The sequence below is a fragment of the Taudactylus pleione genome, unplaced genomic scaffold (genome assembly GCF_031769625.1).
Source record: "Taudactylus pleione unplaced genomic scaffold, aTauple2 ptg000619l, whole genome shotgun sequence".
Taxonomy (NCBI): domain Eukaryota; kingdom Metazoa; phylum Chordata; class Amphibia; order Anura; family Myobatrachidae; genus Taudactylus; species Taudactylus pleione.
Window position 1 is genome coordinate 550,316 of NW_028285021.1, and position 21,276 is coordinate 571,591.

General features: G+C 34.6%; 6 non-coding genes across 6 annotated transcripts; all 6 read left to right on the plus strand.

The window, feature by feature from the left end:
• The first annotated feature begins 2,623 nt into the window (after positions 1 to 2,623).
• TRNAS-GCU (transfer RNA serine (anticodon GCU)) lies at positions 2,624 to 2,705 on the plus strand. Its single transcript has one exon. It is a non-coding gene; the product is annotated as a tRNA-Ser (tRNA).
• A 3,153-nt stretch (positions 2,706 to 5,858) lies between these two features.
• TRNAS-GCU (transfer RNA serine (anticodon GCU)) lies at positions 5,859 to 5,940 on the plus strand. Its single transcript has one exon. It is a non-coding gene; the product is annotated as a tRNA-Ser (tRNA).
• Positions 5,941 to 7,522: 1,582 nt separating this feature from the next.
• Positions 7,523 to 7,604, plus strand: TRNAS-GCU (transfer RNA serine (anticodon GCU)). Its single transcript has one exon. It is a non-coding gene; the product is annotated as a tRNA-Ser (tRNA).
• Positions 7,605 to 10,653: 3,049 nt separating this feature from the next.
• TRNAS-GCU (transfer RNA serine (anticodon GCU)) lies at positions 10,654 to 10,735 on the plus strand. Its single transcript has one exon. It is a non-coding gene; the product is annotated as a tRNA-Ser (tRNA).
• Positions 10,736 to 13,467: 2,732 nt separating this feature from the next.
• TRNAR-CCU (transfer RNA arginine (anticodon CCU)) lies at positions 13,468 to 13,549 on the plus strand. Its single transcript has one exon. It is a non-coding gene; the product is annotated as a tRNA-Arg (tRNA).
• Positions 13,550 to 15,019: 1,470 nt separating this feature from the next.
• On the plus strand, positions 15,020 to 15,101 carry TRNAS-GCU (transfer RNA serine (anticodon GCU)). The gene has a single exon. It is a non-coding gene; the product is annotated as a tRNA-Ser (tRNA).
• Positions 15,102 to 21,276: the final 6,175 nt, after the last annotated feature.

Sequence of the window (21,276 nt, forward strand, 5' to 3'; positions counted from 1 at the left end):
CACGAAAGATGAGGTGGCCGAGTGGTTAAGGCGATGGACTGCTAATCCATTGTGCTCTGCATTCATGGGTTAAAATCCCATCCTCGTCGGTTTGGAATTGTTTGCTTGGAAATGGAATTTTTGCAAATAATGCTTCATAAGTGAAGCTGACACTCAAATGTCAAAAATAAACTAATTCAATTAAGAAATCTACTTCAATGAACAATGCTTTTCATTAAAGACATACATAGAACACATTTAGTGAAAATCTACCATTACTGTTTTAGTAGAAGTAGTAGAAGTCATGTCATTTGGTGAAAATCTAAGCCAAATGTGTGTGTTATGATTTTTTGTCGTTTGTGATGGATCAACATGATGGTGTAGTAGTTCACAAATATAGGTTACGTTTAAAGTAAAATAAATGTTCTTTAAGCAAAGGCTCACTTGAAAGAGGACTTGCTAACAAGCCTGTGATATTGCTGAGAACACAACCAACAATGTATAAAGAAATGATTTAAAATATGACAAGTGGTGTCAGACAACTCATCGTTATTTGTGCCAGAAAGACGAGGTGGCCGAGTGGTTAAGGCGATGGACTGCTAATCCATTGTGTTCTGCACGCATGGGTTCAAATCTTGTTGGTTTGGAATTTTTTCCTTGGAAATGGAATTTTGCAAATAATGCTTCATAAGTGAAGCTGACACTCAAATGTCAAAAATAAACTAATTCAATTAAGAAATCTACGTCAATGAACAATGCTTTTCATTAAAGACATACATAGAACACATTTAAGGAAAATCTACCATTATTGTTATAGTAGAAGTCATGTCATTGGCCAAATGTGTATGTTATGATTTTTTGTCGTTTGTGATGGATCAACATGATGGTGTAGTAGTTCACAAATATAGGTTATGTCTAAAGTAAAATAAATGTTCTTTAAGCAAAGGCTCACTTGAAAGGGGACTTGCTAACAAGCCTGTGATATTGATGAGAACACAACCAATAATGTATAAAGAATTGATTTAAAACAAGACAAGTAGTGTTAGAAAACCCTTCTTTATTTGTGCCAGAAAGACGAGGTGGCCGAGTGGTTAAGGAGATAGACTGCTAATCCATTGTGCTCTGCACGCATGGGTTCAAATCCCATAATGGTCGGTTTGGGGTTGTTTGCTTGGAAATGGAATTTTTGCAAATAATGCTTCATAGCTTCATAAGTGAAGCTAACACTCAAATGTCAAAAATAAACTAATTCAATTAAGAAATCTACTTCAAAGAACAATGCTTTTCATTAAAGACATACATAGCACACATTTAGTGAAAATCTACCATTACTGTTATAGTAGAAGTGATGTCATTGGCCAGATCTGTAAGTTATGATTTTTTGTCATTTGTGATGGATCAACATGATGGTGTAGTAGTTCACAAATATAGGTTACGTTTAAAGTAAAATAAATGTTCTTTAAGCAAAAGCTCACTTGAAAGTGGACTTGCTAACAAGCCTGTGATATTGCTGAGAACACAACCAACAATGTATAAAGAAATGATTTAAAATATGACATTGGTGTCAGAAAACCCTTCTTTTTTGAGCCAGAAAGACGAGGTGGCCGAGTGGTTAAGGCGATGGACAGCTAATCCATTGTGCTCTGCATGCATGGGTTCAAATCCCATCCTCGTCAGATTGGAATTGTTCGCTTGGAAATGGAATTTTGCAAATAATGCTTCATAAGTGAAGCTGACACTCAAATGTCAAAAATAAACTAATTCAATTAAGAAATCTTCTTCAATGAACAATGCCTTTCATTAAAGTTATACATAGAACACATTTAATAAAAATCTACCATTACTGTTTTAGTAGAAGTAGTAGAAGTCATGTCATTTAGTGAAAATCTAAGCCAAATGTGTGTGTTATGATTTTTTGTCGTTTGTGATGGATCAACATGATGGTGTAGTAGTTCACAAATATAGGTTACGTTTAAAGTAAAATAAATGTTCTTTAAGCAAAGGCTCACTTGAAAGTGGACTTGCTAACAAGCCTGTGATATTGCTGAGAACACAACCAACAATGTATAAAGAAATGATTTAAAATATGACAAGTGGTGTCAGACAACTCATCTTTATTTGTGCCAGAAAGACGAGGTGGCCGAGTGGTTAAGGCGATAGACTGCTAATCCATTGTGCTCTGCACGCATGGGTTCAAATCCCATTCTCGTTGGTTTGGAGTTGTTTGCTTGGAAATGGAATTTTTGCAAATAATGCTTCATAAGTGAAGCTAACACTCAAATGTCAAAAATAAACTAATTCAATTAAGAAATCTACTTCAAAGAACAATGCTTTTCATTAAAGACATACATAGCACACATTTAGTGAAAATCTACCATTACTGTTATAGTAGAAGTGATGTCATTGGCCAGATCTGTAAGTTATGATTTTTTGTCATTTGTGATGGATCAATATGATGGTGTAGTAGTTCACAAATATAGGTTACGTTTAAAGTAAAATAAATGTTCTTTAAGCAAAAGCTCACTTGAAAGTGGACTTGCTAACAAGCCTGTGATATTGCTGAGAACACAACCAACAATGTATAAAGAAATGATTTAAAATATGACAAGTGGTGTCAGAAAACCCTTCTTTTTAGAGCCAAAAAGACGAGGTGGCCGAGTGGTTAAGGCGATGGACTGCTAATCCATTGTGCTCTGCATGCATGGGTTCAAATCCCATCCTCGTCGGATTGGAATTGTTTGCTTGGAAATGGAATTTTGCAAGTAATGCTTCATAAGTGAAGCTGACACTCAAATGTCAAAAATAAACTAATTCAATTAAGAAATCTTCTTCAATGAACAATGCCTTTCATTAAAGTTATACATAGAACACATTTAATAAAAATCTACCATTACTGTTATAGTAGTAGTCATGTCAATGGCCAGATGTGTATGGTATGATTTTTTGTCGTTTGTGATGGATCAACATGATGGTGTAGTAGTTCACAAATATAGGTTACGTTTAAAGTAAAATAAATATTCTTTAAGCAAAAGCTCACTTGAAAGTGGACTTGCTAACAAGCCTGTGATATTGCTGAGAACACAACCAACAATGTATAAAGAATTGATTTAAAATATGACAACTGGTGTTAGAAAACCCTTCTTTATTTGTGCCAGAAAGATTTGGTGGCCGAGTGGTTAAGGCGATGGACTTCACTTCACTTCACTTTACTTATGAAGCATTATTTGCAAAAATTCCATTTCCAAGCAAACAATTCCAAACCGACGAGGATGGGATTGGAACCCATGCATGCAGAGCACAATCCATTGTGCTCTGCATTCATGGGTTCCAATCCCATCCTCGTCGGTTTGGAATTGTTTGCTTGGAAATGGAATTTTTGCAAATAATGCTTCATAAGTGAAGCTGACACTCAAATGTCAAAAAAAAACTAATTCAATTAAGAAATCTACTTCAATGAACAATGCTTTTCATTAAAGACATACATAGAACACATTTAGTGAAAATCTACCATTACTGTTATAGTAGAAGTCGTAGAAGTCATGTCATTTAGTGAAAATCTAAGCCAAATGTGTGTGTTATGATTTTTTGTCATTTGTGATGGATCAACATGATGGTGTAGTAGTTCACAAATATAGGTTACGTTTAAAGTAAAATAAATGTTCTTTAAGCAAAGGCTCACTTGAAAGAGGACTTGCTAACAAGCCTGTGATATTGCTGAGAACACAACCAACAATGTATAAAGAAATGATTTAAAATATGACAAGTGGTGTCAGACAACTCATCGTTATTTGTGCCAGAAAGACGAGGTGGCCGAGTGGTTAAGGCGATGGACTGCTAATCCATTGTGTTCTGCACGCATGGGTTCAAATCTTGTCGGTTTGGAATTTTTTCCTTGGAAATGGAATTTTGCAAATAATGCTTCATAAGTGAAGCTGACACTCAAATGTCAAAAATAAACTAATTCAATTAAGAAATCTACGTCAATGAACAATGCTTTTCATTAAAGACATACATAGAACACATTTAAGGAAAATCTACCCTTATTGTTATAGTAGAAGTCATGTCATTGGCCAAATGTGTATGTTATGATTTTTTGTCGTTTGTGATGGATCAACATGATGGTGTAGTAGTTCACAAATATAGGTTATGTCTAAAGTAAAATAAATGTTCTTTAAGCAAAGGCTCACTTGAAAGGGGACTTGCTAAAAAGCCTGTGATATTGATGAGAACACAACCAATAATGTATAAAGAATTGATTTAAAACAAGACAAGTAGTGTTAGAAAACCCTTCTTTATTTGTGCCAGAAAGACGAGGTGGCCGAGTGGTTAAGGCGATAGACTGCTAATCCATTGTGCTCTGCACGCATGGGTTCAAATCCCATAATGGTCGGTTTGGGGTTGTTTGCTTGGAAATGGAATTTTTGCAAATAATGCTTCATAGCTTCATAAGTGAAGCTAACACTCAAATGTCAAAAATAAACTAATTCAATTAAGAAATCTACTTCAAAGAACAATGCTTTTCATTAAAGACATACATAGCACACATTTAGTGAAAATCTACCATTACTGTTATAGTAGAAGTGATGTCATTGGCCAGATCTGTAAGTTATGATTTTTTGTCATTTGTGATGGATCAACATGATGGTGTAGTAGTTCACAAATATAGGTTACGTTTAAAGTAAAATAAATGTTCTTTAAGCAAAAGCTCACTTGAAAGTGGACTTGCTAACAAGCCTGTGATATTGCTGAGAACACAACCAACAATGTATAAAGAAATGATTTAAAATATGACATTGGTGTCAGAAAACCCTTCTTTTTTGAGCCAGAAAGACGAGGTGGCCGAGTGGTTAAGGCGATGGACAGCTAATCCATTGTGCTCTGCATGCATGGGTTCAAATCCCATCCTCGTCAGATTGGAATTGTTCGCTTGGAAATGGAATTTTGCAAGTAATGCTTCATAAGTGAAGCTGACACTCAAATGTCAAAAATAAACTAATTCAATTAAGAAATCTTCTTCAATGAACAATGCCTTTCATTAAAGTTATACATAGAACACATTTAATAAAAATCTACCATTACTGTTTTAGTAGAAGTAGTAGAAGTCATGTCATTTAGTGAAAATCTAAGCCAAATGTGTGTGTTATGATTTTTTGTCGTTTGTGATGGATCAACATGATGGTGTAGTAGTTCACAAATATAGGTTACGTTTAAAGTAAAATAAATGTTCTTTAAGCAAAGGCTCACTTGAAAGTGGACTTGCTAACAAGCCTGTTATATTGCTGAGAACACAACCAACAATGTATAAAGAAATGATTTAAAATATGACAAGTGGTGTCAGACAACTCATCTTTATTTGTGCCAGAAAGACGAGGTGGCCGAGTGGTTAAGGCGATAGACTGCTAATCCATTGTGCTCTGCACGCATGGGTTCAAATCCCATTCTCGTTGGTTTGGAGTTGTTTGCTTGGAAATGGAATTTTTGCAAATAATGCTTCATAAGTGAAGCTAACACTCAAATGTCAAAAATAAACTAATTCAATTAAGAAATCTACTTCAAAGAACAATGCTTTTCATTAAAGACATACATAGCACACATTTAGTGAAAATCTACCATTACTGTTATAGTAGAAGTGATGTCATTGGCCAGATCTGTAAGTTATGATTTTTTGTCATTTGTGATGGATCAATATGATGGTGTAGTAGTTCACAAATATAGGTTACGTTTAAAGTAAAATAAATGTTCTTTAAGCAAAAGCTCACTTGAAAGTGGACTTGCTAACAAGCCTGTGATATTGCTGAGAACACAACCAACAATGTATAAAGAAATGATTTAAAATATGACAAGTGGTGTCAGAAAACCCTTCTTTTTAGAGCCAAAAAGACGAGGTGGCCGAGTGGTTAAGGCGATGGACTGCTAATCCATTGTGCTCTGCATGCATGGGTTCAAATCCCATCCTCGTCAGATTGGAATTGTTTGCTTGGAAATGGAATTTTGCAAGTAATGCTTCATAAGTGAAGCTGACACTCAAATGTCAAAAATAAACTAATTCAATTAAGAAATCTTCTTCAATGAACAATGCCTTTCATTAAAGTTATACATAGAACACATTTAATAAAAATCTACCATTACTGTTATAGTAGTAGTCATGTCAATGGCCAGATGTGTATGGTATGATTTTTTGTCGTTTGTGATGGATCAACATGATGGTGTAGTAGTTCACAAATATAGGTTACGTTTAAAGTAAAATAAATATTCTTTAAGCAAAAGCTCACTTGAAAGTGGACTTGCTAACAAGCCTGTGATATTGCTGAGAACACAACCAACAATGTATAAAGAATTGATTTAAAATATGACAACTGGTGTTAGAAAACCCTTCTTTATTTGTGCCAGAAAGATTTGGTGGCCGAGTGGTTAAGGCGATGGACTTCACTTCACTTCACTTTACTTATGAAGCATTATTTGCAAAAATTCCATTTCCAAGCAAACAATTCCAAACCGACGAGGATGGGATTGGAACCCATGCATGCAGAGCACAATCCATTGTGCTCTGCATTCATGGGTTCCAATCCCATCCTCGTCGGTTTGGAATTGTTTGCTTGGAAATGGAATTTTTGCAAATAATGCTTCATAAGTGAAGCTGACACTCAAATGTCAAAAAAAAACTAATTCAATTAAGAAATCTACTTCAATGAACAATGCTTTTCATTAAAGACATACATAGAACACATTTAGTGAAAATCTACCATTACTGTTATAGTAGAAGTCGTAGAAGTCATGTCATTTAGTGAAAATCTAAGCCAAATGTGTGTGTTATGATTTTTTGTCATTTGTGATGGATCAACATGATGGTGTAGTAGTTCACAAATATAGGTTACGTTTAAAGTAAAATAAATGTTCTTTAAGCAAAGGCTCACTTGAAAGAGGACTTGCTAACAAGCCTGTGATATTGCTGAGAACACAACCAACAATGTATAAAGAAATGATTTAAAATATGACAAGTGGTGTCAGACAACTCATCTTTATTTGTGCCAGAAAGACGAGGTGGTCGAGTGGTTAAGGCGATGGACTGCTAATCCATTGTGTTCTGCACGCATGGGTTCAAATCTTGTCGGTTTGGAATTTTTTCCTTGGAAATGGAATTTTGCAAATAATGCTTCTTAAGTGAAGCTGACACTCAAATGTCAAAAATAAACTAATTCAATTAAGAAATCTACGTCAATGAACAATGCTTTTCATTAAAGACATACATAGAACACATTTAAGGAAAATTTACCATTACTGTTATAGTAGAAGTCATGTCATTGGCTAAATGTGTATGTTATGATTTTTTGTCATTTGTGATGGATCAACATGATGGTGTAGTAGTTCACAAATATAGTTTATGTCTAAAGTAAAATAAATGTTCTTTAAGCAAAGGCTCACTTGAAAGGGGACATGCTAACAAGCATGTGATATTGATGAGAACACAACCAATAATGTATAAAGAATTGATTTAAAACAAGACAAGTGGTGTTAGAAAACCCTTCTTTATTTGTGCCAGAAAGACGAGGTGGCCGAGTGGTTAAGGCGATGGACTGCTAATCCATTGTGCTCTGCACGCATGGGTTCAAATCCCATTCTCGTCGGTTTGGAGTTGTTTGCTTGGAAATGGAATTTTTGCAAATAATGCTTCATAAGTGAAGTTAACACTCAAATGTCAAAAATAAACTAATTCAATTAAGAAATCTACTTCAATGAACAATGCTTTTCATTAAAGACATACATAGAACACATTTAGTGAAAATCTACCATTACTGTTATAGTAGAAGTCATGTCATTGGCCAAATGTGTATGTTACGATTTTTTGTCGTTTGTGATGGATCAACAAGATGGTGTAGTAGTTCACAAATATAGTTTATGTCTAAAGTAAAATAAATGTTCTTTAAGCAAAGGCTCACTTGAAAGTGGACATGTTAACAAGCCTGTAATATTGATGAGAACACAACCAATAATGTATAAAGAATTGATTTAAAACAAGACAAGTGGTGTCAGAAAATCCATCTTTATTTATGCACGAAAGATGAGGTGGCCGAGTGGTTAAGGCGATGGGCTGCTAATCCATTGTGCTCTGCATTCATGGGTTAAAATCCCATCCTCGTCGGTTTGGGATTGTTTGCTTGGAAATGGAATTTTTGCAAATAATGCTTCATAAGTGAAGCTGACACTCAAATGTCAAAAATAAACTAATTCAATTAAGAAATCTACTTCAATGAACAATGCTTTTCATTAAAGACATACATAGAACACATTTAGTGAAAATTTACCATTACTGTTTTAGTAGAAGTAGTAGAAGTCATGTCATTTGGTGAAAATCTAAGCCAAATGTGTGTGTTATGATTTTTTGTCGTTTGTGATGGATCAACATGATGGTGTAGTAGATCACAAATATAGGTTACGTTTAAAGTAAAATAAATGTTCTTTAAGCAAAGGCTCACTTGAAAGAGGACTTGCTAACAAGCCTGTGATATTGCTGAGAACACAACCAACAATGTATAAAGAAATGATTTAAAATATGACAAGTGGTGTCAGACAACTCATCTTTATTTGTGCCAGAAAGACGAGGTGGCCGAGTGGTTAAGGCGATGGACTGCTAATCCATTGTGTTCTGCACGCATGGGTTCAAATCTTGTCGGTTTGGAATTTTTTCCTTGGAAATGGAATTTTGCAAATAATGCTTCATAAGTGAAGCTGACACTCAAATGTCAAAAATAAACTAATTCAATTAAGAAATCTACGTCAATGAACAATGCTTTTCATTAAAGACATACATAGAACACATTTAAGGAAAATCTACCATTATTGTTATAGTAGAAGTCATGTCATTGGCCAAATGTGTATGTTATGATTTTTTGTCGTTTGTGATGGATCAACATGATGGTGTAGTAGTTCACAAATATAGGTTATGTCTAAAGTAAAATAAATGTTCTTTAAGCAAAGGCTCACTTGAAAGGGGACTTGCTAACAAGCCTGTGATATTGATGAGAACACAACCAATAATGTATAAAGAATTGATTTAAAACAAGACAAGTAGTGTTAGAAAACCCTTCTTTATTTGTGCCAGAAAGACGAGGTGGCCGAGTGGTTAAGGCGATAGACTGCTAATCCATTGTGCTCTGCACGCATGGGTTCAAATCCCATAATGGTCGGTTTGGGGTTGTTTGCTTGGAAATGGAATTTTTGCAAACAATGCTTCATAGCTTCATAAGTGAAGCTAACACTCAAATGTCAAAAATAAACTAATTCAATTAAGAAATCTACTTCAAAGAACAATGCTTTTCATTAAAGACATACATAGCACACATTTAGTGAAAATCTACCATTACTGTTATAGTAGAAGTGATGTCATTGGCCAGATCTGAAAGTTATGATTTTTTGTCATTTGTGATGGATCAACATGATGGTGTAGTAGTTCACAAATATAGGTTACGTTTAAAGTAAAATAAATGTTCTTTAAGCAAAAGCTCACTTGAAAGTGGACTTGCTAACAAGCCTGTGATATTGCTGAGAACACAACCAACAATGTATAAAGAAATGATTTAAAATATGACATTGGTGTCAGAAAACCCTTCTTTTTTGAGCCAGAAAGACGAGGTGGCCGAGTGGTTAAGGCGATGGACAGCTAATCCATTGTGCTCTGCATGCATGGGTTCAAATCCCATCCTCGTCAGATTGGAATTGTTCGCTTGGAAATGGAATTTTGCAAGTAATGCTTCATAAGTGAAGCTGACACTCAAATGTCAAAAATAAACTAATTCAATTAAGAAATCTTCTTCAATGAACAATGCCTTTCATTAAAGTTATACATAGAACACATTTAATAAAAATCTACCATTACTGTTTTAGTAGAAGTAGTAGAAGTCATGTCATTTAGTGAAAATCTAAGCCAAATGTGTGTGTTATGATTTTTTGTCGTTTGTGATGGATCAACATGATGGTGTAGTAGTTCACAAATATAGGTTACGTTTAAAGTAAAATAAATGTTCTTTAAGCAAAGGCTCACTTGAAAGTGGACTTGCTAACAAGCCTGTGATATTGCTGAGAACACAACCAACAATGTATAAAGAAATGATTTAAAATATGACAAGTGGTGTCAGACAACTCATCTTTATTTGTGCCAGAAAGACGAGGTGGCCGAGTGGTTAAGGCGATAGACTGCTAATCCATTGTGCTCTGCACGCATGGGTTCAAATCCCATTCTCGTTGGTTTGGAGTTGTTTGCTTGGAAATGGAATTTTTGCAAATAATGCTTCATAAGTGAAGCTAACACTCAAATGTCAAAAATAAACTAATTCAATTAAGAAATCTACTTCAAAGAACAATGCTTTTCATTAAAGACATACATAGCACACATTTAGTGAAAATCTACCATTACTGTTATAGTAGAAGTGATGTCATTGGCCAGATCTGTAAGTTATGATTTTTTGTCATTTGTGATGGATCAATATGATGGTGTAGTAGTTCACAAATATAGGTTACGTTTAAAGTAAAATAAATGTTCTTTAAGCAAAAGCTCACTTGAAAGTGGACTTGCTAACAAGCCTGTGATATTGCTGAGAACACAACCAACAATGTATAAAGAAATGATTTAAAATATGACAAGTGGTGTCAGAAAACCCTTCTTTTTAGAGCCAAAAAGACGAGGTGGCCGAGTGGTTAAGGCGATGGACTGCTAATCCATTGTGCTCTGCATGCATGGGTTCAAATCCCATCCTCGTCGGATTGGAATTGTTTGCTTGGAAATGGAATTTTGCAAGTAATGATTCATAAGTGAAGCTGACACTCAAATGTCAAAAATAAACTAATTCAATTAAGAAATCTACTTCAATGAACAATGCTTTTCATTAAAGACATACATAGAACACATTTAGTGATAATCTACCATTACTGTTATAGTGGAAGTCATTTCATTGGCCAAATGTGTATGTTACGATTTTTTGTCGTTTGTGATGGATCAACAAGATGGTGTAGTAGTTCACAAATATAGTTTATGTCTAAAGTAAAATAAATGTTCTTTAAGCAAAGGTTCACTTGAAAGTGGACATGCTAACAAGCCTGTAATATTGATGAGAACACAACCAATAATGTATAAAGAATTGATTTAAAACAAGACAAGTGGTGTCAGAAAATCCTTCTTTATTTGTGCCAGAAAGATGAGGTGGCCGAGTGGTTAAGGCGATTGACTTCACTTCACTTCACTTTACTTATGAAGCATTATTTGTAAAAATTCCTTTTCCAAGCAAACAATTCCAAACCGACGAGGATTGGATTTGAACCCATGCGTGCAGAGCACAATCCATTGTGCTCTGCATTCATGGGTTCCAATCCCATCCTCGTCGGTTTGGAATTGTTTGCTTGGAAATGGAATTTTTGCAAATAATGCTTCATAAGTGAAGCTGACACTCAAATGTCAAAAATAAACTAATTCAATTAAGAAATCTACTTCAATGAACAATGCTTTTCATTAAAGACATACATAGAACACCTTTAGTGAAAATCTACCATTACTGTTTTAGTAGAAGTCGTAGAAGTCATGTCATTTAGTGAAAATCTAAGCCAAATGTGTGTGTTATGATTTTTTGTCGTTTGTGATGGATCAACATGATGGTGTAGTAGTTCACAAATATAGGTTACGTTTAAAGTAAAATAAATGTTCTTTAAGCAAAGGCTCACTTGAAAGTGGACTTGCTAACAAGCCTGTGATATTGCTGAGAACACAACCAACAATGTATAAAGAAATGATTTAAAATATGACAAGTGGTGTCAGACAACTCATCTTTATTTGTGCCAGAAAAACGAGGTGGCCGAGTGGTTAAGGCGATGGACTGCTAATCCATTGTGTTCTGCACGCATGGGTTCAAATCTTGTCGGTTTGGAATTTTTTCCTTGGAAATGGAATTTTGCAAATAATGCTTCTTAAGTGAAGCTGACACTCAAATGTCAAAAATAAACTAATTCAATTAAGAAATCTACGTCAATGAACAATGCTTTTCATTAAAGACATATATAGAACACATTTAAGGAAAATCTACCATTACTGTTATAGTAGAAGTCATGTCATTGGCCAAATGTGTATGTTATGATTTTTTGTTGTTTGTGATGGATAAACATGATGGTGTAGTAGTTCACAAATATAGGTTATGTCTAAAGTAAAATAAATGTTCTTTAAGCAAAGGCTCACTTGAAAGGGGACTTGCTAACAAGCCTGTGATATTGATGAGAACACAACCAATAATGTATAAAGAATTGATTTAAAACAAGACAAGTGGTGTCTGAAAATCCTTCTTTATTTGTGCCAGAAAGATGAGTTGGCCGAGTGGTTAAGGCGATTGACTTCACTTCACTTCACTTTACTTATGAAGCATTATTTGTAAAAATTCCTTTTCCAAGCAAACAATTCCAAACCGACGAGGATTGGATTTGAACCCATGCGTGCAGAGAACAATCCATTGTGCTCTGCATTCATGGGTTCCAATCCCATCCTCGTCGGTTTGGAATTGTTTGCTTGGAAATGGAATTTTTGCAAATAATGCTTCATAAGTGAAGCTGACACTCAAATGTCAAAAATAAACTAATTCAATTAAGAAATCTACTTCAATGAACAATGCTTTTCATTAAAGACATACATAGAACACATTTAGTGAAAATCTACCATTACTGTTATAGTAGAAGTCGTAGAAGTCATGTCATTTAGTGAAAATCTAAGCCAAATGTGTGTGTTATGATTTTTTGTCGTTTGTGATGGATCAACATGATGGTGTAGTAGTTCACAAATATAGGTTATGTTTAAAGTAAAATAAATGTTCTTTAAGCAAAGGCTCACTTGAAAGAGGACTTGCTAACAAGCCTGTGATATTGCTGAGAACACAACCAACAATGTATAAAGAAATGATTTAAAATATGACAAGTGGTGTCAGACAACTCATCTTTATTTGTGCCAGAAAGATGATGTGGCCGAGTGGTTAAGGCGTTGGACTGCTAATCCATTGTGTTCTGCACGCATGGGTTCAAATCTTGTCGGTTTGGAATTTTTTCCTTGGAAATGGAATTTTGCAAATAATGCTTCTTAAGTGAAGCTGACACTCAACTGTCAAAAATAAACTAATTCAATTAAGAAATCTACGTCAATGAACAATGCTTTTCATTAAAGACATACATAGAACACATTTAAGGAAAATCTACCATTACTGTTATAGTAGAAGTCATGTCATTGGCCAAATGTGTATGTTATGATTTTATGTCGTTTGTGATGGATCAACATGATGGTGTAGTAGTTCACAAATATAGGTTATGTCTAAATTAAAATAAATGTTCTTTAAGCAAAGGCTCACTTGAAAGGGGACATGCTAACAAGCCTGTAATATTGATGAGAACACAACCAATAATGTATAAAGAATTGATTTAAAACAAGACAAGTGGTGTTAGAAAACCCTTCTTTATTTGTGCCAGAAAGACGAGGTGACCGAGTGGTTAAGGCGATGGACTCCTAATCCGTTGTGCTCTGCACACATGGGTTCAAATCCCATTCTCGTTGGTTTGGAGTTGTTTGCTTGGAAATGGAATTTTTGCAAATAATGCTTCATAAGTGAAGCTAACACTCAAATGTCAAAAATAAACTAATTCAATTAAGAAATCTACTTCAATGAACAATGCTTTTCATTAAAGACATACATAGAACACATTTAGTGAAAATCTACCATTACTGTTTTAGTAGAAGTCGTAGAAGTCATGTCATTTAGTGAAAATCTAAGCCAAATGTGTGTGTTATGATTTTTTGTCGTTTGTGATGGATCAACATGATGGTGTAGTAGTTCACAAATATAGGTTACGTTTAAAGTAAAATATATGTTCTTTAAGCAAAGGCTCACTTGAAAGTGGACTTGCTAACAAGCCTGTGATATTGCTGAGAACACAACCAACAATGTATAAATAAATGATTTAAAATATGACAAGTGGTGTCAGACAACTCATCTTTATTAGTGCCAGAAAGACGAGGTGGCCGAGTGGTTAAGGCGATGGACTGCTAATCCATTGTGTTCTGCACGCGTGGGTTCATATCTTGTCGGTTTGGAATTTTTTCCTTGGAAATGGAATTTTGCAAATAATGCTTCATAAGTGAAGCTGACACTAAAATGTCAAAAATAAACTAATTCAATTAAGAAATCTACGTCAATGAACAATGCTTTTCATTAAAGACATACATAGAACACATTTAAGGAAAATCTACCATTACTGTTATAGTAGAAGTCATGTCATTGGCCAAATGTGTATGTTATGATTTTTTGTCATTTGTGATGGATCAACATGATGGTGTAGTAGTTCACAAATATAGGTTATGTCTAAAGTAAAATAAATGTTCTTTAAGCAAAGGCTCACTTGAAAGTGGACTTGCTAACAAGCCTGTGATATTGCTGAGAACACAACCAACAATGTATAAATAAATGATTTAAAATATGACAAGTGGTGTCAGACAACTCATCTTTATTTGTGCCAGAAAGACGAGGTGGCCGAGTGGTTAAGGCGATGGACTGCTAATCTATTGTGTTCTGCACGCATGGGTTCAAATCTTGTCGGTTTGGAATTTTTTCCTTGGAAATGGAATTTTGCAATAATGCTTCATAAGTGAAGCTGACACTCAAATGTCAAAAATAAACTAATTCAATTAAGAAATCTACGTCAATGAACAATGCTTTTCATTAAAGACATACATAGAACACATTTAAGGAAAATCTTCCATTACTGTTATAGTAGAAGTCATGTCAATGGCCAAATGTGAATGTTATGATTTTTTGTCGTTTGTGGTGGATCAACATGATGGTGTAGTAGTTCACAAATATAGGTTATGTCTAAAGTAAAATAAATGTTCTTTTAGCAAAGGCTCACTTGAAAGGGGACTTCCTAACAAGCCTGTGATATTGATGAGAACACAACCAATAATGTATAAAGAATTGATTTAAAACAAGACAAATAGTGTTAGAAAACCCTTCTTTATTTGTGCCAGAAAGGCGAGGTGGCCGAGTGGTTAAGGCGATAGACTGCTAATCCATTGTGCTCTGCACGCATGGGTTCAAATCCCATCCTCGTCGGTTTGGAGTTGTTTGCTTGGAAATGGAATTTTTGCAAATAATGCTTCATAAGTGAAACTAACACTCAAATGTCAAAAATAAACTAATTCAATTAAGAAATCTACTTCAAAGAACAATGCTTTTCATTAAAGACATACATAGCACACATTTAGTGAAAATCTTCCATTACTGTTATAGTAGAAGTGATGTCATTGGCCAGATCTGTAAGTTATGATTTTTTGTCATTTCTGATGGATCAACATGATGGTGTAGTAGTTCACAAATATAGGTTACGTTTAAAGTAAAATAAATGTTCTTTAAGCAAAGGCTCACTTGAAAGAGGACTTGCTAACAAGCCTGTGATATTGCTGAGAACACAACCAACAATGTATAAAGAAATGATTTAAAATATGACAAGTGGTGTCATAAAACCCTTCTTTTTTAAGCCAGAAAGACGAGGTGGCCGAGTGGTTAAGGCGATAGACTGCTAATCCATTGTGCTCTGCACGCATGGGTTCCAATCCCATCCTTGTCAGATTGGAATTGTTTGCTTGGAAATGGAATTTTTGCAAATAATGCTTCATAAGTGAAGCTGACACTCAAATGTAAAAAAAAACTAATTCAATTAAGAAATCTACTTCAGAGAACAATGCTTTTCATTAAAGACATACATAGCACACATTTAGTGAAAATCTACCATTACTGTTATAGTAGAAGTGATGTCATTGGCCAGATCTGTAAGTTATGATTTTTTGTCATTTGTGATGGATCAACATGATGGTGTAGTAGTTCACAAATATAGGTTACGTTTAACGTAAAATAAATGTTCTTTAAGCAAAAGCTCACTTGAAAGTGGACTTGCTAACAAGCCTGTAATATTGCTGAGAACACAACCAACAATGTATAAAGAAATGATTTAAAATATGACAAGTGGTGTCAGAAAACCCTTCTTTTTTGAGCCAGAAAGACGAGGTGGCCGAGTGGTTAAGGCGATGGACTGCTAATCCATTGTGCTCTGCATTCATGGGTTCCAATCCCATTCTCGTCGGTTTGGAATTGTTTGCTTGGAAATGGAATTTTTGCAAATAATGCTTCATAAGTGAAGCTGACACTCAAATGTAAAAAAAAAACTAATTCAATTAAGAAATCTACTTCAATGAACAATGCTTTTCATTAAAGACATACATAGAACACATTTAGTGAAAATCTACCATTACTGTTATAGTAGAAGTCATGTCATTGGCCAAATGTGTATGTTATGATTTTTTGTCGTTTGTGATGGATCAACAAGATGGTATAGTAGTTCACAAATATAGTTTATGTCTAAAGTAAAATAAATGTTCTTTAAGCAAAGGCTCACTTGAAAGTGGACATGCTAACAAGCCTGTGATATTGATGAGAACACAACCAATAATGTATAAAGAATTGATTTAAAACAAGACAAGTGGTGTCAGAAAATCCTTCTTTATTTGTGCCAGAAAGATCAGTTGGCAGAGTGGTTAAGGCGATTGACTTCACTTCACTTCACTTTACTTATAAAGCATTATTTGTAAAAATTCCTTTTCCAAGCAAACAATTCCAAACCGACGAGGATTGGATTTGAACCCATGCGTGCAGAGAACAATCCATTGTGCTCTGCATTCATGGGTTCCAATCCCATCCTCGTCGGTTTGGAATTGTTTGCTTGGAAATGGAATTTTTGCAAATAATGCTTCATAAGTGAAGCTGACACTCAAATGTCAAAAATAAACTAATTCAATTAAGAAATCTACTTCAATGAACAATGCTTTTCATTAAAGACATACATAGAACACATTTAGTGAAAATCTACCATTACTGTTATAGTAGAAGTCGTAGAAGTCATGTCATTTAGTGAAAATCTAAGCCAAATGTGTGTGTTATGATTTTTTGTCGTTTGTGATGGATCAACATGATGGTGTAGTAGTTCACAAATATAGGTTATGTTTAAAGTAAAATAAATGTTCTTTAAGCAAAGGCTCACTTGAAAGAGGACTTGCTAACAAGCCTGTGATATTGCTGAGAACACAACCAACAATGTATAAAGAAATGATTTAAAATATGACAAGTGGTGTCAGACAACTCATCTTTATTTGTGCCAGAAAGATGACGTGGCCGAGTGGTTAAGGCGTTAGACTGCTAATCCATTGTGTTCTGCACGCATGGGTTCAAATCTTGTCGGTTTGGAATTTTTTCCTTGGAAATGGAATTTTGCAAATAATGCTTCTTAAGTGAAGCTCACACTCAAATGTCAAAAATAAACTAATTCAATTAAGAAATCTACGTCAATGAACAATGCTTTTCATTAAAGACATACATAGAACACATTTAAGGAAAATCTACCATTACTGTTATAGTAGAAGTCATGTCATTGGCCAAATTTGTATGTTATGATTTTTTGTCGTTTGTGATGGATCAACATGATGGTGTAGTAGTTCACAAATATAGGTTATGTCTAAAGTAAAATAAATGTTCTTTAAGCAAAGGCTCACTTGAAAGGGGACATGCTAAGAAGCCTGTAATATTGATGAGAACACAACCAATAATGTATAAAGAATTGATTTAAAACAAGACAAGTGGTGTTAGAAAACCCTTCTTTATTTGTGCCAGAAAGACGAGGTGACCGAGTGGTTAAGGCGATGGACTGCTAATCCATTGTGCTCTGCATTCATGGGTTCCAATCCCATCCTCGTCGGTTTGGAATTGTTTGCTTGGAAATGGAATTTTTGCAAATAATGCTTCATAAGTGAAGCTGACACTCAAATGTAAAAAAAAAACTAATTCAATTAAGAAATCTACTTCAATGAACAATGCTTTTCATTAAAGACATACATAGAACACATTTAGTGAAAATCTACCATTACTGTTATAGTAGAAGTCATGTCATTGGCCAAATGTGTATGTTATGATTTTTTGTCGTTTGTGATGGATCAACAAGATGGTATAGTAGTTCACAAATATAGTTTATGTCTAAAGTAAAATAAATGTTCTTTAAGCAAAGGCTCACTTGAAAGTGGACATGCTAACAAGCCTGTGATATTGATGAGAACACAACCAATAATGTATAAAGAATTGATTTAAAACAAGACAAGTGGTGTCAGAAAATCCTTCTTTATTTGTGCCAGAAAGATCAGTTGGCAGAGTGGTTAAGGCGATTGACTTCACTTCACTTCACTTTACTTATGAAGCATTATTTGTAAAAATTCCTTTTCCAAGCAAACAATTCCAAACCGACGAGGATTGGATTTGAACCCATGCGTGCAGAGAACAATCCATTGTGCTCTGCATTCATGGGTTCCAATCCCATCCTCGTCGGTTTGGAATTGTTTGCTTGGAAATGGAATTTTTGCAAATAATGCTTCATAAGTGAAGCTGACACTCAAATGTCAAAAATAAACTAATTCAATTAAGAAATCTACTTCAATGAACAATGCTTTTCATTAAAGACATACATAGAACACATTTAGTGAAAATCTACCATTACTGTTATAGTAGAAGTCGTAGAAGTCATGTCATTTAGTGAAAATCTAAGCCAAATGTGTGTGTTATGATTTTTTGTCGTTTGTGATGGATCAACATGATGGTGTAGTAGTTCACAAATATAGGTTATGTTTAAAGTAAAATAAATGTTCTTTAAGCAAAGGCTCACTTGAAAGAGGACTTGCTAACAAGCCTGTGATATTGCTGAGAACACAACCAACAATGTATAAAGAAATGATTTAAAATATGACAAGTGGTGTCAGACAACTCATCTTTATTTGTGCCAGAAAGATGACGTGGCCGAGTGGTTAAGGCGTTAGACTGCTAATCCATTGTGTTCTGCACGCATGGGTTCAAATCTTGTCGGTTTGGAATTTTTTCCTTGGAAATGGAATTTTGCAAATAATGCTTCTTAAGTGAAGCTCACACTCAAATGTCAAAAATAAACTAATTCAATTAAGAAATCTACGTCAATGAACAATGCTTTTCATTAAAGACATACATAGAGCACATTTAAGGAAAATCTACCATTACTGTTATAGTAGAAGTCATGTCAGTGGCCAAATTTGTATGTTATGATTTTTTGTCGTTTGTGATGGATCAACATGATGGTGTAGTAGTTCACAAATATAGGTTATGTCTAAAGTAAAATAAATGTTCTTTAAGCAAAGGCTCACTTGAAAGGGGACATGCTAAGAAGCCTGTAATATTGATGAGAACACAACCAATAATGTATAAAGAATTGATTTAAAACAAGACAAGTGGTGTTAGAAAACCCTTCTTTATTTGTGCCAGAAAGACGAGGTGACCGAGTGGTTAAGGCGATGGACTGCTAATCCGTTGTGCTCTGCACACATGGGTTCAAATCCCATTCTCGTTGGTTTGGAGTTGTTTGCTTGGAAATTGAATTTTTGCAAATAATGCTTCATAAGTGAAGCTAACACTCAAATGTCAAAAATAAACTAATTCAATTAAGAAATCTACTTCAAAGAACAATGCTTTCATTAAAGACATACATAGCACACATTTAGTGAAAATCTACCATTACTGTTATAGTAGAAGTGATGTCATTGGCCAGATCTGTAAGTTTTGATTTTTTGTCATTTGTGATGGATCAACATGATGGTGTAGTAGTTCACAAATATAGGTTACATTTAAAGTAAAATAAATGTTCTTTAAGCAAAAGCTCACTTGAAAGTGGACTTGCTAACAAGCCTGTGATATTGCTGAGAACACAACCAACAATGTATAAAGAAATGATTTAAAATATGACAAGTGGTGTCAGAAAACCCTTCTATTTCGAGCCAGAAAGATGAGGTGGCCGAGTAGTTAAGGCGATGGACTGCTAATCCATTGTGCTCTGCACGCATGGGTTCAAATCCCATTCTCGTCGGATTGGAATTGTTTGCTTGGAAATGGAATTTTGCAAGTAATGCTTCATAAGTGTAGCTGACACTCAAATGTCAAAAATAAACTAATTCAATTAAGAAATCTTCTTCAATGAACAATGCCTTTCATTAAAGTTATACATAGAACACATTTAATAAAAATCTACCATTACTGTTATAGTAGTAGTCATGTCAATGGCCAGATGTGTATGTTATGATTTTTTGTCGTTTGTGATAGATCAACATGATGGTGTAGTAGTTCACAAATATAGGTTAATTTTAAAGTAAAATAAATATTCTTTAAGCAAAAGCTCACTTGAAAGTGGACTTGCTAACAAGCCTGTGATATTGCTGAGAACACAACCAACAATGTATAAAGAATTGATTTAAAATATGACAACTGGTGTTAGAAAACCCTTCTTTATTTGTGCCAGAAAGATGAGGTGGCCGAGTGGTTAAGGCGATGGACTTCACTTCACTTCACTTTACTTATGAAGCATTATTTGCAAAAATTCCATTTCCAAGCAAACAATTCCAAACCGACGAGGATGGGATTGGAACCCATGCATGCAGAGCACAATCCATTGTGCTCTGCATTCATGGGTTCCAATCCCATCCTCGTCGGTTTGGAATTGTTTGCTTGGAAAAGGAATTTTTGCAAATAATGCTTCATGAGTGAAGCTGACACTCAAATGTAAAAAAAAAACTAATTCAATTAAGAAATCTACTTCAATGAACAATGCTTTTCATTAAAGACATACATAGAACACATTTAGTGAAAATCTACCATTACTGTTATAGTAGAAGTCATGTCATTGGCCAAATGTGTATTTTATGATTTTTTGTCATTTGTGATGGATCAACAAGATGGTGTAGTAGTTCACAAATATAGTTTATGTCTACAGTAAAATAAATGTTCTTTAAGCAAAGGCTCACTTGAAAGTGGACATGCTAACAAGCCTGTGATATTGATGAGAACACAACCAATAATGTATAAAGAATTGATTTAAAACAAGACAAGTGGTGTCTGAAAATCCTTCTTTATTTGTGCCAGAAAGATGAGTTGGCCGAGTGGTTAAGGCGATTGACTTCACTTCACTTCACTTTACTTATGAAGCATTATTTGTAAAAATTCCTTTTCCAAGCAAACAATTCCAAACGGACGAGGATTGGATTTGAACCCATGCGTGCAGAGAACAATCCATTGTGCTCTGCATTCATGGGTTCCAATCCCATCCTCGTCGGTTTGGAATTGTTTGCTTGGAAATGGAATTTTTGCAAATAATGCTTCATAAGTGAAGCTGACACTA